Source organism: Tenrec ecaudatus, chromosome 3 (assembly GCF_050624435.1).
Source record: "Tenrec ecaudatus isolate mTenEca1 chromosome 3, mTenEca1.hap1, whole genome shotgun sequence".
NCBI lineage: Eukaryota > Metazoa > Chordata > Mammalia > Afrosoricida > Tenrecidae > Tenrec > Tenrec ecaudatus.
This window is the reverse complement of record NC_134532.1, coordinates 181,066,418-181,086,034: the sequence shown is the minus strand read 5'-3', so window position 1 is coordinate 181,086,034 and position 19,617 is coordinate 181,066,418. Positions and strand designations below refer to the sequence as shown.

The window sequence follows — 19,617 nt, the reverse complement described above, 5'->3', positions numbered from 1 at the left end:
AGCTGGTGGCAGATGCTTCGGAAGGCCCCGTGGCAAAGGCTCAGAAGATCCCCGCAGCAGAGCTGAAGGCTCGGGAGCCATCAGGTCCCCAGGCGGCAGCACCATGGCAGCTGATTGGGGCAGTGACATTGTTAGCTGGACAGAAACGAGCAGAGGGAAAATGGGTGACAATCACAACACAACCTCTCCAGCACCAAGGAAAGTACGGGGCCGATGACGCACATTGCCTTATCAATGGAAGAGACCAGAGACAGTGAAAAAGCTGGTGGGGAAGACAGGAGGTTCACACAACCCCCACAATGACTGAATAGACTCTTAGGCTCGGGGTGTGTAGACAAGGGCCCCGTGTGAAGTCTGGGGTGCAGGACGCACCTGCCTGGAAAGAGGAGGTGCACTACAGAGAACCAGTCAACAGCAGAAAGCCTGCCCGAATGCTAGTCAATGGTGGGAGGTCCGCTTTGAGAACAAAAGGTCCAGCTTTACCTTCTACCAGGTGTTTTGGATTTCTATTCCAAAGTCTCCCTTCCATAAACTCACTCTTTCTGCTCAAACCTTTTCTCTCAGACTCTTCTCTGAATTTTGGCTCTTGCCTAAAATCGTTCTTGTGAACAAGCTACGAACCGAGGAGTGGAGAGGCACAAACACCTTGCGCCACCTCCCAGTAACAGGACCGCGAAAACCGAGTCTGACCTGAGCCTTGGTGCATCTGCCCAGTGACATAGGAATGCACAGGGGCAACTTAGGGAAGAGGTAAGCATTCTCTCTGCTGTGAATCTGCTGTGATCACCTACTGTTCACCTGAAATGAATAACTGTTCCCACCTGCCAGCACTGCAAGTCTCCGGCGTCCAGCTCCATCACAGACAGACATAGCTCCCGTAGAACGGTGGGCTGCAGTGGATGGGCAAGCATGCCCATACCTTATGCTTGTCTAGGAACTTAGGGCACAGCTAACCCAAGACGTTTTTTGGTTTTGCTTTTCTTAAGTTTGAAAAAGATTGAAAATCATTAATAAAATATATAAAGCACCCATGACAGACACATTGATCATATGAAACTTCATTTTATAAAAAAATTTTATCTGTCCCTAATTAATCAAAGTGCTAAGATGGAATTCAATGCATTTAAGTTTCTCTTTGTAAGCAACCACGTGAGAAGTCAAGTCATGCTTTTGCGATGCTTTGGATACTGGTGCATAGAGATGAATCTGCCATCGTTTTTACCAGGTAGTTCACTTGGGTGTCAGGTGGATAAGCCAGTTGACTGACATCATCACTCTTCCCCCTACTGTGGGGGGAAGGAGAAGGAATGTTCAGCATCTGAACCTGTGTTAGATTTGGGGATTCCCCATCATGTGAGTCGTGCTGAGATATTTCAGCATAGAAGCCAAGTGGCCCAACACTCAGCTTCCAAGACTCCCTTTGCAGCTAACGCATCAGCACAGACCGTAATTTAGCGTCAGGCAGCAGCCCTGACTACAGAACCAGACACAGAGATGTGGGAACAGGCGGGAATTCCCCCGGGGGAGTGCAATGGCAGCAACTTCCAGTGCTGAGGCCGCAGGGCTGAGACACTCCGGTTAGTACTTCCTCTCTGTGGCCTGGGGACAGGATGACCAACCATGCTCAGGGGTCAGTGGCAGGACCTACCCTGCAGAGAGCTAATTATACTGCTTAGCCTTGACTGCGACTCTGGCTAGGAGCCCTGATGGCGTAGTGGCTATACATTGGGCTGTGAGCCCAAAGGTCGGCAGGTGGAATCCACCAGCTGCGCCGTGGGAGAGACCCAAGACTTTCTACTCCCGTAAACAGTTACAGTCCCGGGAACGCGTGGGGCAGTGCCGCCCTGCCCTACCGGGTCCCTAGGAGTTGGCATCGACTCGATGGCAGTGAGTTTGGCTTTGGTTTGGTGACTCTGATTGATGAGTCCCCGTGAGTTCCTGCCCTTGTCAAAATTCTGGCAGTTCCAGAAACTACCTAATATCTTCCCAATAAATCAGTTTACATCCCTCTGCCAGTTTCTAGAGCTTCCAACTAAGTACCGGGACTGAAACACTGGCCCAGGATGTGCAGGGAGAGATGGCAGCTGTCTACGGAGGTAAGAAGCAAATGTGTCTGTCTTTAAGGCCCCAGATCAAAATCAAGGTTATTGCCCCCAAAGGATCATAGCTAATAAAGGCCAGGATCCAAGGGACAAATAAAACTGCATCTGAAGGTTAAAGACATTTGGGGAGACGCCTGGTCTCTGTATTCTCCCATAGAACACGCGGTCTCCATGTTGATCCACTCGCTGGCTTTACCACAAGCCGTGGAAACGCAATCGCTCTGTGAACGAGGAGCCGCCGCCACGTGCATCTGGCACAAAGCCTGCCCGTGCATCTCACGGCCGTGAGCGAGCAGAGGAGTGTGGGGGGGGGGGGGGACGCTTTTCTTGGTTTTGCCCCTTCTACAGGGGGCCGTGGTGGCAGAGTGGTTAAGCATTCAGCGGATAACAGAAAGCTCAGCGATTCAAACCCGCCAGCTCCTCCGCGGAGAAGCCGTGGCCTTGCGCTCTGTCCTGGACGGCAGCTCTGAATGGCGACCACCCGAGGGCAGCGGGTCCTTTCTCATCTCTCCCCACTCACACCGCGATGCTGCACGACGAGGCGCTTCAAAAGCCGGTGGTGAAGAGCGACACGTGACTCTGAAAAGGCCGAGGCAGCGGATTCATTTGCAGGCGAAGGCGCATCAACATTGCTGAAGCGCTGCATCCACCCGTTCAGCGCACACTGGCATGTTTAGCGCCAAGCCCGTGAGAGCTGAGCCCGAGGCAATTTATCAGCGCGTGTCTCAGGCTCAGGCCACAAATTCTGCAGACGAAGCTGGAAGTCACGACAGATGGCTTCGCAGGCAGTGGCTGTGACCGAGAGGGCTTCGGCCCAGAGTCACACAGAGTGGGGGCATCGTAGAGAAAGCCCCACTCTCTGATGCCCAGTTGCTACCTGTCACCGAGGGAGGCTTCCAGGTAGCCACGTCTTGCTGCCCAGAATGATCTTACCCAGGCTCCAAAGCGAGGCTGACAAGAGACGTGTAGAGCTTGCTGTGTGGGCAAAAATGCCCGCCTGTGGTGATGCCTCTCAGACTCGCCCGGACATCCATCTCTCCGTCGTCGGAGCCAGGCTGCAGATCAGGGGTCCAGGGATGAATGTCCTTCCAGTTGTGGATGTAAATGCTACTTCAAATTCCATGGCAAACCCTCTCCACCAAATTCCATATATTCTTCTGCGCTGTCAGTCCCTACGAGGCAGCGGGGGCTACGTCAGCAAGAGTCTCGTTTCACAGTTGCCTGAATGAATTAGACTGCGCTCACATGCTCTTTGGGGAAGCTGAGGCAATCTCACTCGTCGGTGCCCCCTCGTTTCGTGTGGAGCTCACACTGGGGCGAGATTGCACTGGGCCGTGTGTGTGTGTTTGTGTGTGTGTGTGTGTGCGCGCCACGCACGCCACACACAATCTCTTCACCTCACCACGGCTGCGGCACTGCTAACGCGTTCGGGGAAATGAGAAAGAAGAAACAACGAATCCAGAGAAATCATTCAAAAATGCTCCCTCCGAGGCTACCCTTCGGAGACATTTGAAAACAAAGGTCAGATTGCTATGCACACGTATACGGGATACAAACGCATAACTACTTAAGGAGCCTCAAGATAACCAAAGGATAAACGGCTTCTTTGCAAGTTGATTTGGTACCCGTAGAATCTGAATGAACACTTGTTGTTGTTACGTGCTGTGGGGTCCGTTTGACGCGGGACACCCTGTGTACAACAGAATTGACCAGAGTCATCTTTACAGCCTGGGCTATGTTTGCGCCCACAGTGCAGCCACGGCGCCAATCTACCTCATTCAGGGCCTTCCCCTTTCTCAATAGCCTCTATTTCCCCAGGCATATTGTTCCCCAAGGAATGGCCTTCTAACTTAATACTTCAATAACTCGATTAATTTACACAGAATGAATACTTCTTGTTGAGTTTGTTTGTTTGTTTGTTGTTACGTGCCAATTAGTCCATTCCAATTCCCAGCAGCCTAATGTAAAATAAAACACTGCCCGATCCTGTGCCATCCTCCAAACCTCCCCACGTTTGGGGCCGTGATGCAGACACTGTGTCAATCCATATCCTTGAAGGCCTTGTCTTTCTTGCTGATGGTCTACTTTTCCAAGCATGATGTCCTTCTCCGGGCATCGGTTACTCCTAAGAACACGTCCAAAGTTTATGAGAAGGTGGAGTATTTCTTCCAAGAAAAATCTGTGCTTTCTCCTGACAGACCAAACTGAGAAACCAATTTCGTTGTCAACACATCAATTCCGAAGCTAGAGTGTGGCGTTTTAGGGGAGTAGAAAGCTCATCTCCTTTCACCCCCAGAGTAGCTGGTGGTGCTTTGAATGCTAACCTTTCAGCTAGCCGCCCCGCTCGTAATCAACTATGCCAAGGAGTTCAAGGGATATTAAATATTCTCACCAAAACCTTCATTCAAAGGCATCCACGCTTCTCCTCTCTTACATATTTGCTGTCATGCATACACCAAGTGCCCTAAACTCACTGTCCACAAGTCAATCCCAACTCACAGTGACCCTGTAGGACAGGGTAGAATTGTCCCTGTGGGTTTACAGAAGTAGAAAGCCTCTTCTTTCTCCCAAGAAGCAGTTGGTGGTTTTAAACTGCTGGCCTTGTAGTTAGTGACTGATATCATGGCTTAGGTCAGGCTCACCTTAGTCCTCAAGGCGAGATCTTGGTCATATTTTCCCCCTGCAGTGTGTCTGTTCATTTCTAACTGTCGCTTCCATGGGTGTCGACTGTGCATCCAAGTAAAATGAAATCCTTACAACTTCAATCGCTTCTGCTTTTATCACGATGTTCCTTATTGGTAATGTTGTAAAGATTCCCCCCCCCTTCAAATTGAAGTATTATCCATATTTAAGGCTGCAGTCAGCAAGTCCGTCAAGTCTTCTTCACTTTCAGCAAACAAGGTGACGTCATCTGCACATCACAGGTTGTTAATGAGCCTTCCTCCAATCCTGATGCCACCTCCTTCTTCATAAAGTCCAGCTTCTCTGACCGTGTGCGCAACATACGGATGGAAAAAGTCTGATTAAAGGATACAACCCTGACGCACACCTTTCCTGATTTTTAACCCATTCGCTACTCCTTCGTCCGGTTCCAATGACTAAGTACAAGTTCCACAGGAGCACAATGTAGTGTTCTGTAACTCCCATTCTTTCAAGGCTATCTCCAGTGTGTTATGAACCACACGGTTGGATGCCTTTTGTAGTTAATAACACACAAGTAAACAGCCTTCTGGCGTTCTCTTGCCTTCACTAAGATTCATCTAACACTGGTAATGATAACCATCATTCCACGTCCTCTTCTGAACCTGTTTGAATTGCTGTCAGTTCTCTGCTGCAATCATTTTTTTGATTATCTTCAGCAAACTGTTACTTGCATGTGCTCATTAGTGATGTTCAATAATTTCATATTCTGTTGAGCAAACCTTCTCTGGAATGGGCCCAAATATGATCTCTTCCGGATGGTTGGCCAGGTAACTGCTTTCCAACTGTGTCTATTTGAAATGGAATATCATTGCAGTGGCATTCCACGAATTCCCCAAGCCTTGTGTTTTACCAATGCCTCCAATGGGGCTTCGACTTCTCTCAGTCCTACTGAGCAGATGCTACATCCTGAAATGCTTGAATGTTGACCAGATCTTTTTGATACAGTGACCTCTCTGTTCCTTAAACCTTCTATAAATGCTTCCTGCATCACTCAGTAGCCTACCCACCGAATCCTTCAATATTGCAACTCAGGGCTTGGGTTTACTTCAGTTCTTTCCACTTGTAAAACAGCAAGCACTTTCTTCCCTTAGGTTTTCTGATTCCAAGTCTTTGTCCACTTCTTTATGTCTTCTTGAGTGGCTCTTTGAAATTTCTATCAGCAATTTTACTTCATCATGCTTTAGCATCTCTACTTTTAAGGGTAAACTTGAGGTTTTTCTAATATCCATTTGGTCTTTTAAAATTTTTTATTTATTTATTTATTTTTATTTTATTTATTTTTTGGTCTTTTTTTTAAAATGACCTTTTGATTTCTTTATATATAATGTCCGTGATGTCATCCCACAACTTGTCTGGTCTTTAGTCATTAGTGTTTAATGTGCACATCTATTCTTACAATGGTCTTTAAATTCAAGGATACATTCAAAGTCATATTTTGGCTCCGATGACTTGTGTTGATTTTCTTTAGCTTCAACCTGAACTTGCATTTGAGCAATTGATAGTCTGTTCCACAGTTCACGGCTGACACTGCTTTAGTAGATGATCCTGAGCTTCTCTGTTGTGTCTGCTCATAGTTGTAGTCAGCTAATTCCTCTGCATCCCATAGGGCGAGGCCCACAGCCATGGTGGCCATTTAGATTGTTGCAAGAAGGTATATGCAACGAGATAGTCGTTGATCTTGCAAAATTTTATCATGCAATCAACCACCAGCTTCATTTTTTGTCTCCAAGGCCACATTTTCCAACTACTGACCCTTCCTGTTTCCAACTTTTCATTCCAATCACCAGTAATTACCAATGCATCTTGATAATATGTTTGATCAATTTAAGACGGAAGCAGTTGGCAAAATGCTTCAATTTCTTCAGCACTAGCTTTTAGTGGTTAGTAGATATATATAAATTGGGATAATAATTGTAATAACTGGACTTCCTTATATGGGTGTAGATATTATCCTATCCAACAGCATTGTACTTCAAGACAGAGTTTGGAATTTCCTTTTTTTTTCCTTTTAGCAATAAAAATGGCATAATTCCTCCTGAACTTCCTTTCATAAATGTTCAGAAAGAAGCAAGGGAAGACTGCATTCTTCTAAGTTATCAGGAGGCTTGTGGCTGGTTTTGGTGGTGAGAGGGGTGAGCAGTGGGGGAGAGATAGAGGCTAGAAGAAACTGAGCCGATTAAGGATGTTAGCAGCCATTTCTGTTCCCCCAGTTTAACAGCAAGCACTTGTATTTATAACTCACAGAGCAACACCATCAATTGGAAGTCACTAAATCTATCTGAACGATAGACTCTCAAGTTTAAAATAAAGTGTCATAATCACCTCTGCTCAGGCTGACAATGGGCAACCTCTTGGGAGAGACGCTCACCAAAAAGCTACAATCGTCAACCAGGGCAGTGTTGACCACCGCCGTACAGGACAGACGGGCTGCAGCTGTTTGTGAAGCGGCCGCACACACTTGAGCAGCTATTATAGAATCATAGAAATTTTGGCTAATGAGGACTTTAAAAATAATGGTAATGTAAAAATTACCTTATGGCTGAAAGAGAGAGAGAGAGAGAGAGAGAGAGAGAGAGAGAGGAAGAGAGGATCCCAAGAAGAGAGACCTGATGTATCTGAGGACACATACCTAACAGGTGGCAAAAACCCAAACCAGACACAAATTCTGAAGCTAAAGGCTAGGGCACTCTTTACTGTCTCTATCACTCACCTGGGTCTGTTGGTAGAAAAAGTCTCCACAACAATAGTGTCTGGAGGATTCTCACCCATGCCAGTCAGTGTATGTCTAGTCAGTATAGGATGTCCAGTCGGGATATGTCCAGTCCGGTTAAGTCAATTCACCATATCTTTTAAAAAGGAACTTTCCTTCCTCCCCAGCAGTTTTATTGGCATATCGGTCACATTCATACAATTCAGAAGTTCAGTCACATCAAGAAGAGTCGTACGATCATCACCACAATCCGTTTTAGAACATTTTCTTCATTCTTGTCCCCATTCTTCCCAACCTCCTCGGATATCCGCCTAAGAAACCATCCATCCAATTCCTCTCTCTAGAGATTTACCCATCCTGGATTTCGTATACAGAAAAACATTTTTTTTTTTAAAGACCAAAACTAACAGCATTAACAAAGCAAAGCAAATAAAAACCTCAACTGGAAAGAAAACTGGGAATATCTTAGGGAAAAGAAAAGGCAATTTCTAGAATTACGTGGTAAGCTTTGGTACGGATGCTAGACTTCAGCGACTCTGCTCTTGGCTCCTGAGTGACACCCAAAGTCTATAGCGATCTGCCACATTAAAGGTTGACGGTTTGAACCCACCCACAGGCATCACAAAGCAATTCATGGTGATCTGCTTCTGTCAAGGTGACAGCCAAGGGAGCCCTTAGGAGCAGTTCCACTCTGCAGCACACGGGGCCACCAGCCGTGAAAACCGACTTATGACAGTAGGTCTCTATTGGAACTAGTCCATCCTCTGGAAAGGAATCAGGGTCTGCCCGGTGGGAGTTAGACTTTCTCATGTCAATCACTGTGAGAAGATGCACTTCCTGAGTTAAGAATTGGGAACTCACCCTGTGCCTCAAAATCTTTGATCCCTATCCAACCAGATCAGATGGAGCACCTTTTGTTCTGCCAAGGGCCATTTTGATATTTATAACGACATTCGCAGGCTATCCTGAACAAACGTTTAATGAACTCACTCTTAATGAGATGGCTGGAACGGCTTCTCTTTGGTGAGGTATTGATTTCAGGCCACTGGGCCAGACAGTCTCCCTCCCTAATCTAGAAGTATTCATGGTCGCCTTCCATCCCTTCTAGAGGATGGACTCGGGTCTGCAACCTCTGAGAACTAGCCCTCCAATTCTGTGGCACCCTCGGAGTAGAAGTACTGGTGGCACAGTGGCCAAGCGCTAAGCTGCTCTCTAAAAGGGACCACCGGCCACTCTACGGTAGAACGAGGTGGCGGCCGTCTTCCTTTAAAGACGCACAGATCCGGAAACCCTGTGGGCAGTCTCCTTGGTCCTACAGAATCACTAGGCATGGAGCTGCCTAAGGCGCTGCCCATTGTTCTCCCCCAGATAGCAGGTGGTTACAAACTGCTCAGCTCCTGGTTCGCAGCCCAGAGCTTCATAGCAGAAGAAAGAAGGGGGTGAAAAATAAGTCTGGAGGGTGTCTGGGGCTTTGAATTTTCCCCCACCCTGTGTGTTTGTCTCCTCCAAAAGAAACCGCCAGTAAGTCTAAGTATCTCTTGTCGTTTTCCAAGTACAGCGTAAGAGACATTCTCTCATGCCTTGAAAATTTCAGAAAGGATTCCATCTCTCATGTGAAGTGCTGCGACTCTAGTCCTTACGAATGAGATGAGTGTGGAGCAGACTCCTGCACGACACTCTTCTTATCCTCGTTATGTTGAGGGCGAATTCTGTGCCACTTGGATGGAGCCTGGTGGAAGCCCCAACACTGTGGCTCTTAAGCATTTTACAGTCTGGAGCTGAGCTCTCACCCCCATGGTAGAACAGTCTGGCATGGAAATCAAAAGAGCATTTGCCCAAGGACAAAGTCCAGAGGGTTAGGAAAAGAGGAGCAGTAGGAATAAAAACAGGGAGAAGGTGGGATATGGGATGGCACATCATGGGGTTGCAGGGGAAGAGTTGAAACAGAATGTGTGAATTCCTGAATGGAAAACTTCTCTGGAATTTCACCTAATTTACAATAAAGAGGTTTTGTTTGTTTGTTTTTCAAAAAAGAGTGAATTATAAATTTCCTCCCATGCTGCAGGGAGGTGAAACTGTACATGAAGGCTCTTCTCTATCAATCCCACCCAGTGACTGGGTGGGAATATGCAAATAAGGTACTTTAGAGAACTCTGAACTCAGTGGTCAGTTTTGCCATCCTGCTGGGTATAAAAGTAGGCCATCTCAGAAACAGGAAGAAAGAGAATCCTACAACCAGCAAGAAAACAGAGCCGCAAACGTGGTAGAAGCAGCAGAGAAACCAGAGTGTGTTAGACAGGGTTCTTTAGAGAAACAAAACCAGGACACTTATGATTATATATGGATATATATATATATGAATAGATATAAACAGCATGAACGTATACAACAGTAGTACAGAGGGCTCAGTTCAACTCACTTCTGTGGAACAGTTAATATTAACTTCCAGTTAATATACTGGAAGTCCGTCAACTTAGGAGGGCTGCTGGGTCCAAAATCAAGGAAGCAGACAGTTGAGTCTGCCATAGGGCATTGCAGGCAGTCTGCCCACAGGCAGCAAACAGCAGGCGTATTACCAAGTCAGTAGCTCAGGAACTTAGCAAAGCAGGCCAGGATGGGATATCAAACTCAAGCAATGCAAGACGACAGGATCCATTTGGGTCTATGGGATTATTCTGATAGATCCATTCCAGCACACCAATTTCCCTAAGCCTTGGATGCCTTCTTCTACAGTGTACCAAGGTAGGTTATGTACCTCAAGTTGGTCTAATCTAGGCCATCTGGCAGCCCATGCTTCAGTGAACCAACCAAATAAGCAATTAGATCCTCTCTTAACCTCTCTTGCTGAGACATTGAAGGAAAAATATGTGCTTAGGGGCCCCTTATCAAGAAATTCAGACTGGTCTAATGTTACATTCCTTGCACCAGTATCTCACACCCTTAGTGACCATTCCCAGGAATATTCCCCAGGCTTCTGCTTGTACATATTTAAAAACTCAAGTAGATCTTTATGAGTATAGTGCACTTCTTCCTGAGTCATCATCTGAACCTCAACTTCCTGAGACTTAATTCTAGTTACAGGTCTAGAGTGTTGGGTGGTGGGGGTGTTTCCTGGGAGCTCTCAGTAAAATGTTAAGTCATCTCCCCCAGGCAATACTACAGATGCAGCCGCACCTGGCATTTCAGCTTGAACAATTTGGTTTATCTGCTCAGGTATGGGTTGTTTTACTGATAGTGGATTAATCCACTCAGGTGGGAGGGGTGGATCAATTGACTGGGGTGGCTAAATGGACTCGAGGGGCTCAATATCCTCCTCTTCTGCATCATAAGCCCGTTTGTTCCCATCCCATGTTTCAGGGTTCCATTTCTTTCCGATGAATGCCCTTACTTTAATATCAGACACTGTTCTACACCTGCAATTCAGCTGACGCTGTAATTCAGCTACTCTTATGATGAGACTCTGGGTTTAGTTTTCGGCATTGTCAGCTCTGTTACTAGAGGAAAGAAGATGCTCCTTTGTAGCACCTGCTTTTGGTCTGTTATTTGGCATTTGACGCGCTTCTGAGGTTCGAGATTATCCCTTTCCCTGATCAGATTTCCTATTGTAAGCCAACCAGCTTCTGCATACTTCTCATCCTGACAAAACTGCTGGAACATGTCAAACACACGATCACCCAGAGCCTCTCCTCTCACCAGCACTTCATCTACTGGTGGTGATGCTGTGGACATCAGCTTTGCTGCTTCACACCATGGATTGACACCACCCACTCTAGTAAGAGTGGCAGACTTATCCTTGCCTTTAGGGGAGAGAGAGCACAATCAGTGCTGTGAAGCCTAGTCAGGTCGGAGAGCCAATTTGAGAAGCCCATAACTATGATCTTATTTCTCTAGAACCACTCCTGGTACCATCTATAAAATCCTCTTCAGACTCACAAAACACATGCAATGATGCTGAATGCAGGAAGATCACAGGCCACTGGGTGGCAAGTCTTGTGGATCCAGTGGCAGTAGAAGCATCTCAGCACTGGCAGGGGTTTCCACGTGGCTTCTCCAGCACTGGGCACTAGCTGTTAGTTCCATGTGTCTTGTCAGCTGCAATGTCTCCCAGGGAGTGAGCCGAGAGAGCGTATCTATCGCCAGCCTCCAAAGAGGAATACAAGAGTTCCCAGAATCCTCAGGAGAAGGTCATGCCCAAACAGAGGCCTCATCGGCTATGACCTGATTGACGGACTAGACGCTACCTCTTCAGCCTTAATCCTCTAAAATTGACAAATGATGACATAACTGCCACACAGAGGAAATAGCACTGAGACCATGACACAGAGCAGAGGAGTCACACTGAGACAAGAGACGGGGCGGTGGGACTCCCAGGATGCAGAATGCGGTAGAAGCTAATGGATCCCATGGCTGGGAGTCTGAGGGCCAGAGAGACATGGCTGCTGGCATGGCTGAGTACAGAGAAGTGTAGGCTCAATGTTTTCTGATCCTCAATTGTGGTCACCTGTAAACTGCCCTGATAAAAGACCCGAATTGTGAGTTCTGAGAGTCCATTGCACTAAATCATGAAACCCAGCAGAAAGGTAAAGCATCAAGGGAGGTTTGGTTGGTATCAGAATAGAGAAAAGGAAGTGGGGGTGCAGCATGGGCGTGTGTGGAGGCATGTCTGACCCCTGCCACATAGGAGTCATCTTTGGACAGATGTGAAGCTGGCCCCATATCATTTCCTCACATGCCTACAAGGACTCACCCCTGACATCAGTTTTAAAAGCAGAGAACTTTTTGTCACAGTCTCTGGGAGGAGAGAGACTGCCTTTTGCTTATTGTGACTAAAATCACTTAAGGATGCTTTGCCTCAACAAAAGAGTAAAGTACTTTTACAGGAGTGCTACCATATATCCCAAAAGGGAATACTTCAGTAAAATGGAAGGGGAAAATTTCACCAGAGAATACATTAAATTTTAAAGAAATGCTAGATGACTTGAAGGGCAGCCTGAGTAGCTCCTTTTCTGGAGGTAGGTTTCCGAGTGCATTTCCAATGCAAACACCTGGACTCTGAAGCATTGTCCTCTTCCTTACCTACTCCCGACAAAGTGCTGGCTTCCAACCCAATCCCGTTTCAATGTAACCGTTCACGATGCAGTAACCGCTACAGGACAGAAGCCTCCCTTTATGGGTGAGCAGTATGGCTGGTAGGCTACCAAATTCACCATCAACCAAAAAAATCCTTTGACAATTTTTCCACCCCTTCAATTATTCATGGGAGCGAGAAGGGGCTTTCTACTCCCATAAAAAGCTACGGTCTCAGAAGCTCACGGAGACAGTTCTGCCTTGTCCTGCAGGGCTGCTTTGAATGAGCATGGACTCAACATAGGGAGTCTGGTTTGGGTTTTCAATTACTCATTGTAACAATAAAAACAAATGTTTTTGCACAGGGAAATGTGGTGAAGAAAGCTGATGGTGCCCGGGTACCAAAAGATATAGCACCTGAAGCCTTAAAGACCTGAAGATAAACAAGCAGCCATCTAGCTGAAAGACAACAAAACCCACATGGAAGAAGCACACCGGCCTGTCCCAACTAGAGCACTGAGGACAAAATGGTTGCATAAGCAAAGGTTGCGAACAAAGCTGAGAGTGCCTGGCTATCAAATGAAATAGCATCAGGGGTCTTAAAGGCTTGAAGACAATCAGGCAGCCATCTAGCTAAGAAAACAATAGGAGCCTCGTTGGGCTGCTAACTGCACAGTCAGCAGTTCAAAACCACTAGCTTCTCCTAAGGGGAGCTTTCTACTCCTGTAGAGAGTGATAGTCTTGGAAATTCAGAGGGGCAGCTCTACCTTGTCTTCAGCGTCGCTATGAGTTGGCAGTGACTTGGCGGATCCCTCAGAGAAAGGTGTCCAGTAATCTAACTGAGGGCACTGAGTCTTAAAGGACTAACCTCCACAAGGGACCCATTCAGCAAGCAAGTTCACAACTTGTTTTCCTTTCCAAGCAATAATCGAATCTAGTGGGTTCCATCATTATTCCAAAATGTCCCACGGCCCAAAAATCTAACCAGAAAATCGAAATGTCTAAACCACTGGGGCTCAGGAACCCAGACCATCTTAGATGACGTCGCCTTTCAAATGTACCCCGTGCCCTGGACATTTGAGCACAGTTTATCACCAGTGAATGAAATCACAGGGGAAGCCCTCATTTCCCGAAAGGTTTAAAGAAAGGGTCTCCCGAGATCCCTTCAAAGTCCGCAAGAGTTTATAAAAGTATGTTTTAAGGCAGGAATAAAACAAGTAGAAAACCCACAAAACCACTGTTAAACTTTCAGTGAGGAACAGCAACAAGGAAAAGAATCGGGTTTTTTTAAGCCGTAAGTTAGAGAGTACTTACTTTTCCCGGGTCTTGGGTTCAAAGCTCAGAAGGCGAGCTTCTTTTTTTTTCCCTCCACAAGGCGTGTTAATTACTAGCAATCACCCAAGGAGGACAGGCAGCCCAGAGATACCTGGAAATTGTGTAAAGGCAGAAATTTTAAATTCTAAGTCGGGTTAGAAACTTGAAACATCAAAGCACCTCATTGCTATTCAAAGGATCCCTGCATAATTAAAAGAAAGACTTCATTGGCATGCCCAAATGAGGAGCTACGTAAGTTATTTTCCTTTCACAGTATACCAACAGGGCTTTCTAAATCGAGATGGTATTTTGAAATGCCGTCTTATTAAAGTTCCTAAAGCAGGAACCAGCAAGGCTTCTTGGCAACCGTTCATGTTGAAGTATCTTTCTTGGGGAGTCACAGAGAGGAGCCGGGCTTCTAATTATACTGAGACTCGGGAGGGAAGGTCGGAAATCGCATTTGAGAGCCCCGCCCTCCGAAAGTGAGCTCATCCCACAAACGCGGAGGCCAGGGTGAATTGAAGGATGCAGCCACAACTTACGGAAACTCACCGCTCTTCACACTCGGGTACTTTTATAGCAGGGGAGCGGGGCGATCGATAGGCACCACCACCACGACCCCCCAGGAACTGCAAAGGGCTGCTGTGGTTAGCTGCCATTGGGCGGCCAGCTGCCAGCTCAGGTTGCACTGTGCACAAAGGCCTGTGCCAGCCTTGCTTGGCTGTGGATCAGACAGCTGTGATCCAGAGGGCTTTCCTAGGTTGGTTTCCTAAAGCAGGTCTCCAGGCCTTTCTTCCGAGTCTATTTTAGTCTGCTGGAGGCTGTTTGCCATCACGCTTCCTCCGGGGACGGATGGGTGGGTCATGGCTGCACTGTTAGCTTGGAAATGAACTTTGGAAGGTGGGACCTCTCTCCCCTGCGCCACTAACATTCTCTGAAAACGATGTACCATCATTCCTCCGAGAAAGGCGACACTGTGGGCAGACTGAGGGCACCAGAAACCCATACCCGAAAGCCCATGCAGCTCTCGGCTCTCACCCAGGGCCTCGCTCCGTACGTAATTCAAAGTAGCAAGGCGACCTCCTTTATAAGCCACACGAGCTTGAGAAATCAGTCAGTTAGGAGTACGCAATAAGTGCTACTACAAGCAGCCATAATTAAAAAGCAGACAGAACCCATAAACACCAATAAGCGTCATTTATTATCGTTATTGCCAACACTTACGCAGCACTTACTCCGTGCCAGGGCCCCTCTAAGTGCCCGTATGTACTAACTGCCCGTAGGATGGGGACAATAGCACATAGCGCCTCAATTACCCCAGGGCATCACTGTGCTGGTGGTACACACATGTCCCCCTTGGCTGTACACAAAAGGTGGGGGTTCAACCCACCCAGTGGGCTCTGGGGGAGAAAAAAAACAATCTGCTCCAAACAAACAAACCTCATGCTTCAAGTCCATTCTAACACAAAACCATACGTGACAGAATAGAACCCCACAGTGTCCAAGGCTAGAGTCATCACAGAAGCAGCCCGCCAACCTTTCAGACGTCATGTGCGCTGCTACATCGCCTCATGGCAAGAAGCACAAAGTGACTGAAAGTAACTGCACGGGGCGAGCGCAGCTGCATAAAGATGGACAGAAGGAATTCAGTCCTCACCCCTTTACCAGCTCCCTTGGTTTTTCTGGGTTCAGGTCACCCTCCTCCAGTTACTTCCCAATACTTCCCAAGCTACAACCCTACCCAGGCCCCTGCCCACAAGCAAACTGCAGGTGTTCCCGCGGTCAGGGCTGCATCCCTGCACTGCTGAGGCGCTGCACAGTCAACAGAACAGGGAATACTGACTGCCCGGGTTAAAATCAGGAAGGGTGTGTGTCAGGGCTGTATCTTCTCAATATCCTCATGCAGGCTGTGTGCTGATCAACTAATCAGAGAAGCTGGATTATGTGAAGACGAATGTGGCATCAGGACTGGAGGAAGGCTTATTGATAAGACCCAAATCCTCACCGCTGGACCAATAGATAATATCCTGATAAATGGAGAAAGGATTAAACTGTCTTGTTTGGATCCACAATCGGCGTTCGTGGCAGCAACAGTCAAAAGATGCATTGCGTTGGATAAATCTGTTGCGCACGGCCTCTTTAAAGTGTTACAAAGCAAGCAGGTTAACTTGAGGATGTGCTGACTGACGCCACGGCATTTTCAGTCGCCTCATATACACGTGAACGTTGGACACTGAGTGAGGAAGAACCAAGAGGAATCCAGACAGTGGAATTGCGGTGCTGGTGAGAGACATGAAAGTACCATGGACGGAAGAAGCATTCTGGAAGAAGTAGAGCCAAAATGCTCTTGAGAGGCGAAGATGGCAAGACTTCAATTCACACACTTTGCATCGGTTGCCCGGAGAGACATCGATGCTCGGTAAAGTAGAGGGGAAGTGAAGCAGATCAAGACCTTTGACAAGATGAAGGTGAATTGGCAGCAGTTACCACTGAGGGCTCAAACCTACCAGGAACTGAGGAAGGCACAGGAGCAGCCGTGTGCCATTGTGCTGCTGGACAGCGGCCACTAGGAGGAGGGACAGGTTAGAGGGCATCCATCAACCACTGGACGTGTTGGACTGCGCCTGTCTGTTTAAATGTACCACGGACGGACAGACGGACGGACGGAGTTTTCTGAGTGCTCTCTCTCTGCCTCCGTTTCCCCCATGTGCCGTATGCTTCTGAATGCCTGGTGCGTAGGACAGCAGAGCGGCTGTACAGTAACTCACTACTTGTGTCTGCAGCGATGGCTGTGATTTTTCCCAAAGGGCTTATCATTGTGGTTTTTCTATTTCTCTCTATGTTTAAGAGAAAAGCATCCAATACAATTTTAGAAATATTTTCATTCATTAATGCTTACAAGAACCAAGCATGAGCATGTTAAAGGGCCCATCTCTTTAGGTGAAAAACACTTTTTATATAAGGTACTTGCGATCGATTATGTAAATGAGATGTATCTGTCCCAGCACTTCTAGACCAAGGGGAGGCTGTCAAGGGAAACAGACAAGAGGGTGTAAGTGTAACTGCTGGAAAGGGCAAGCTAAAGTGAACTACGTTTTGTCCCTTAAGATCAATACTTTTTCCTAAAGTGAATTTATTTTTTTAATAGGCCCAAGATGTGCCTAAAGATACCAAGACGTATAAAACCATTTTCTATGATAATATAAATTTTAAACAATTAAAAAAGTCAAATACCCCAAATGGACACTTCGTTTTTAAAGTACGGGCTGTATTTAACAAAACAGGAAAACTGTTCTTAGGCAACGTAATCGGGACAACCCAAAACCACTGTCATCGAGCCCGTGCCAGTGCACCGTGACGCTGCAGGGCAGAGCGGGTCTGTTGCTGATGCTGTAATGGTTCACAGGAGCACAACGCCGGATCGCTCCCCTGAAGAGCCCTGCTGGGCTTGATCGGCTGACCAAAGCCCCTTACACCACCACCAGGAAAGGAAGCCATGAAACAGTGTGTCCAATAGGATCCCATATTTATTGTAAATCGTGCCCTTAGAAAAGGAACACAGAAAACGAGGAGCTGAAGCCAGGGGCTTGGGTGGAGAGCAAATGTTTTGAGAAGGATGAGGGCAATGAATGTACAAATGTGCCTTACACAATTGATGCATGTATGGATGGTGATGAGTTGTATGAGCCCCTAATAAAACGATTTTTTTAAAGAGAGAGAGAGATGGTTTCAGAAACCCACAGGAGCAGTTCTACCCTGTCTTACAGGGTCACTATGAGACAGAACAAGCTTCATGGCCCGAAGGGGTGGAGGGTGTTAAAATGAGCAACAAACAATCTGAAAATTGGTGGGGAAATCTCCTTTCACGCCCACCCCCTTTAATCAGTCCACATTCAAATGCAGCCAGAAGACGAAGATCCCAAGGACCTGGGACCTCAGATGCTTCCTTACCAGTCCCAAGTCTGTCCAGTTCCCGTTGGATGGCTGGACGCTGGGAGGTACTCTTTTATCTCACAATGCAGGGCAAACAACCTCACCGGAACTGATGAAAATACATGAACTCATCACTGAAGCCAAAATCGCATGTGTTCTTACTAGCTAAAGCAGTTATGGATTCGGCAAAAATCCATATTAAAACAGTATTTATTTATTTAGAAGTTTTACTGGCACAAAATCCACCTACCACACAATTCAATAGTTCAATCATATCAAGATAAAACAAAACTTTAATTATATAATAGTTCTCAAGCTGTCTGAAAGTCTGGAAGAAATCTGGTTCTGAGTAAGAAAAATTGTGCTAAAGCTCCTTTAAATAAGCCGAAGATTAAAGGACTGTAAGGAGGGATACATGCGTTTCTCCCTGGGGAGACTGGCATAGAAAGGATGAACAGAGATGGACCTTTGGACCTCCAGAAGGACTTGGCTGTATATATATACAGATCTCTCCCACGACAGCCCAAGTTGACAGTGCATGTCACCTCTTGGCTAAGATGAGCTTCCTTTGGCTCAGCAGCATCACTTTAAGAACTAAATGTTGAAGGCACTCAGAAATCCAGGGGCAAGTAGGGACAACTAGGTCAAAACACACCTGAAGAGGTCAGTCACCTGGGTACAGTTGGCCAACCCCCCCCCACCAAAAAAAAAAACACACCTCACTCCCATCGAGTCAATTCTGACTCATAGTGTCTCTAAAAGACAGAGAGAAACTGTCCTGTAAGTTTCTGACACTGTAACTCTTTACCGGGAGAAGATAACCTCGTCTTTCTCCCAAGGAGAGACCGGTAGTTTTGAACTAGTGAACTTTCAGGTTGTTGCCAAACACATAACCGCTACTCCACTAGAGCCCCCGGCGTTTTTGAGAATAAAAAGGGCAAAATGAGCGTTTTAAGGATGTCATTGTCTATAAAAGGAGTGCTGGTCACGTAGTGGGCACAGCGCGGGGGTACCACGTGGAAGGCTGGTGGTTGGAGCCTGCCAGCTACGCTTCCAGAGGGAAAGGCAAGGCAGGCCGCTTCTGTACAGCTCCGTCCCCCAGGGTTGCTCGGCGTGAGAATGGACTCCATGCAGGGGAGGGATTATATTTGCAGGGAGATCCTGGAGGCAATGGTAAGTTCCAGAAGAGTCGGACAGAGTTGGCGACTCCCCTCAGAAACTCGATCATAAACACTAAAACACACGGACTGATGGACTGCTCTGGAAAAAGGGGTTTTGGAACTCTTGGTTTCTGTAAGTTGCTGCTTAATGTGTTGCGCACATGCACCTTTAATAATTAACAGCCGCATACCATAATCAGCAGCGATTCAGATACTGCATTCAGGCACGATGATTCAGATTAAAGTGATGAGTGTTAATGTTGAAAAGGAAGCGCGTTCAAACACACAACCGTCTTTGTGCCTCACGCTGCCTCGGAAGAAGACTCAGAGCGCTAAGGGAGTCTTGGTCTGGAGGTGGATTTATCAGGCTGGCTTGGAGGCATACACTCTCTGCCAGGGCTGGCCATGAGAAGGGGCTGCATTGTCCACAGACCACCTGGGAAAGCTGCAGGCATGGTCTCCCCGGGCTCTCTCGTCACTTGCTGGGCAGTCTCTGGGCTAGCTATGTTCATGTGGGCACCAGCCCACTTCCCTTTCTGCCCCCTCCAGCCTGAAGGTCAAAGATGGTCACTTTACATGGCATTCTGGTCTCCTCGGCGCTTTCCTTCCAGGGTCTAAACCCCTAGTG

At 47.0% G+C, this 19,617-nt stretch overlaps 1 protein-coding gene across 15 annotated transcripts in view; it reads right to left on the bottom strand.

Moving 5' to 3' along the window:
- The window catches only part of APBB2 (amyloid beta precursor protein binding family B member 2), a 345,785-nt gene that overhangs the window by 232,924 nt on the left and 93,244 nt on the right, over positions 1-19,617 (bottom strand). For 4 of the 15 annotated variants that reach the window (XM_075544398.1, XM_075544394.1, XM_075544399.1 and 1 more), the window contains exon 2: positions 13,897-14,008. The exons of the other annotated variants lie outside the window; for them this stretch is intronic. The gene's annotated coding sequence lies outside the window, so the exon portion shown is untranslated. The remainder of the gene's footprint in view (positions 1-13,896; positions 14,009-19,617) is intronic. 15 annotated transcript variants of the gene reach the window in all.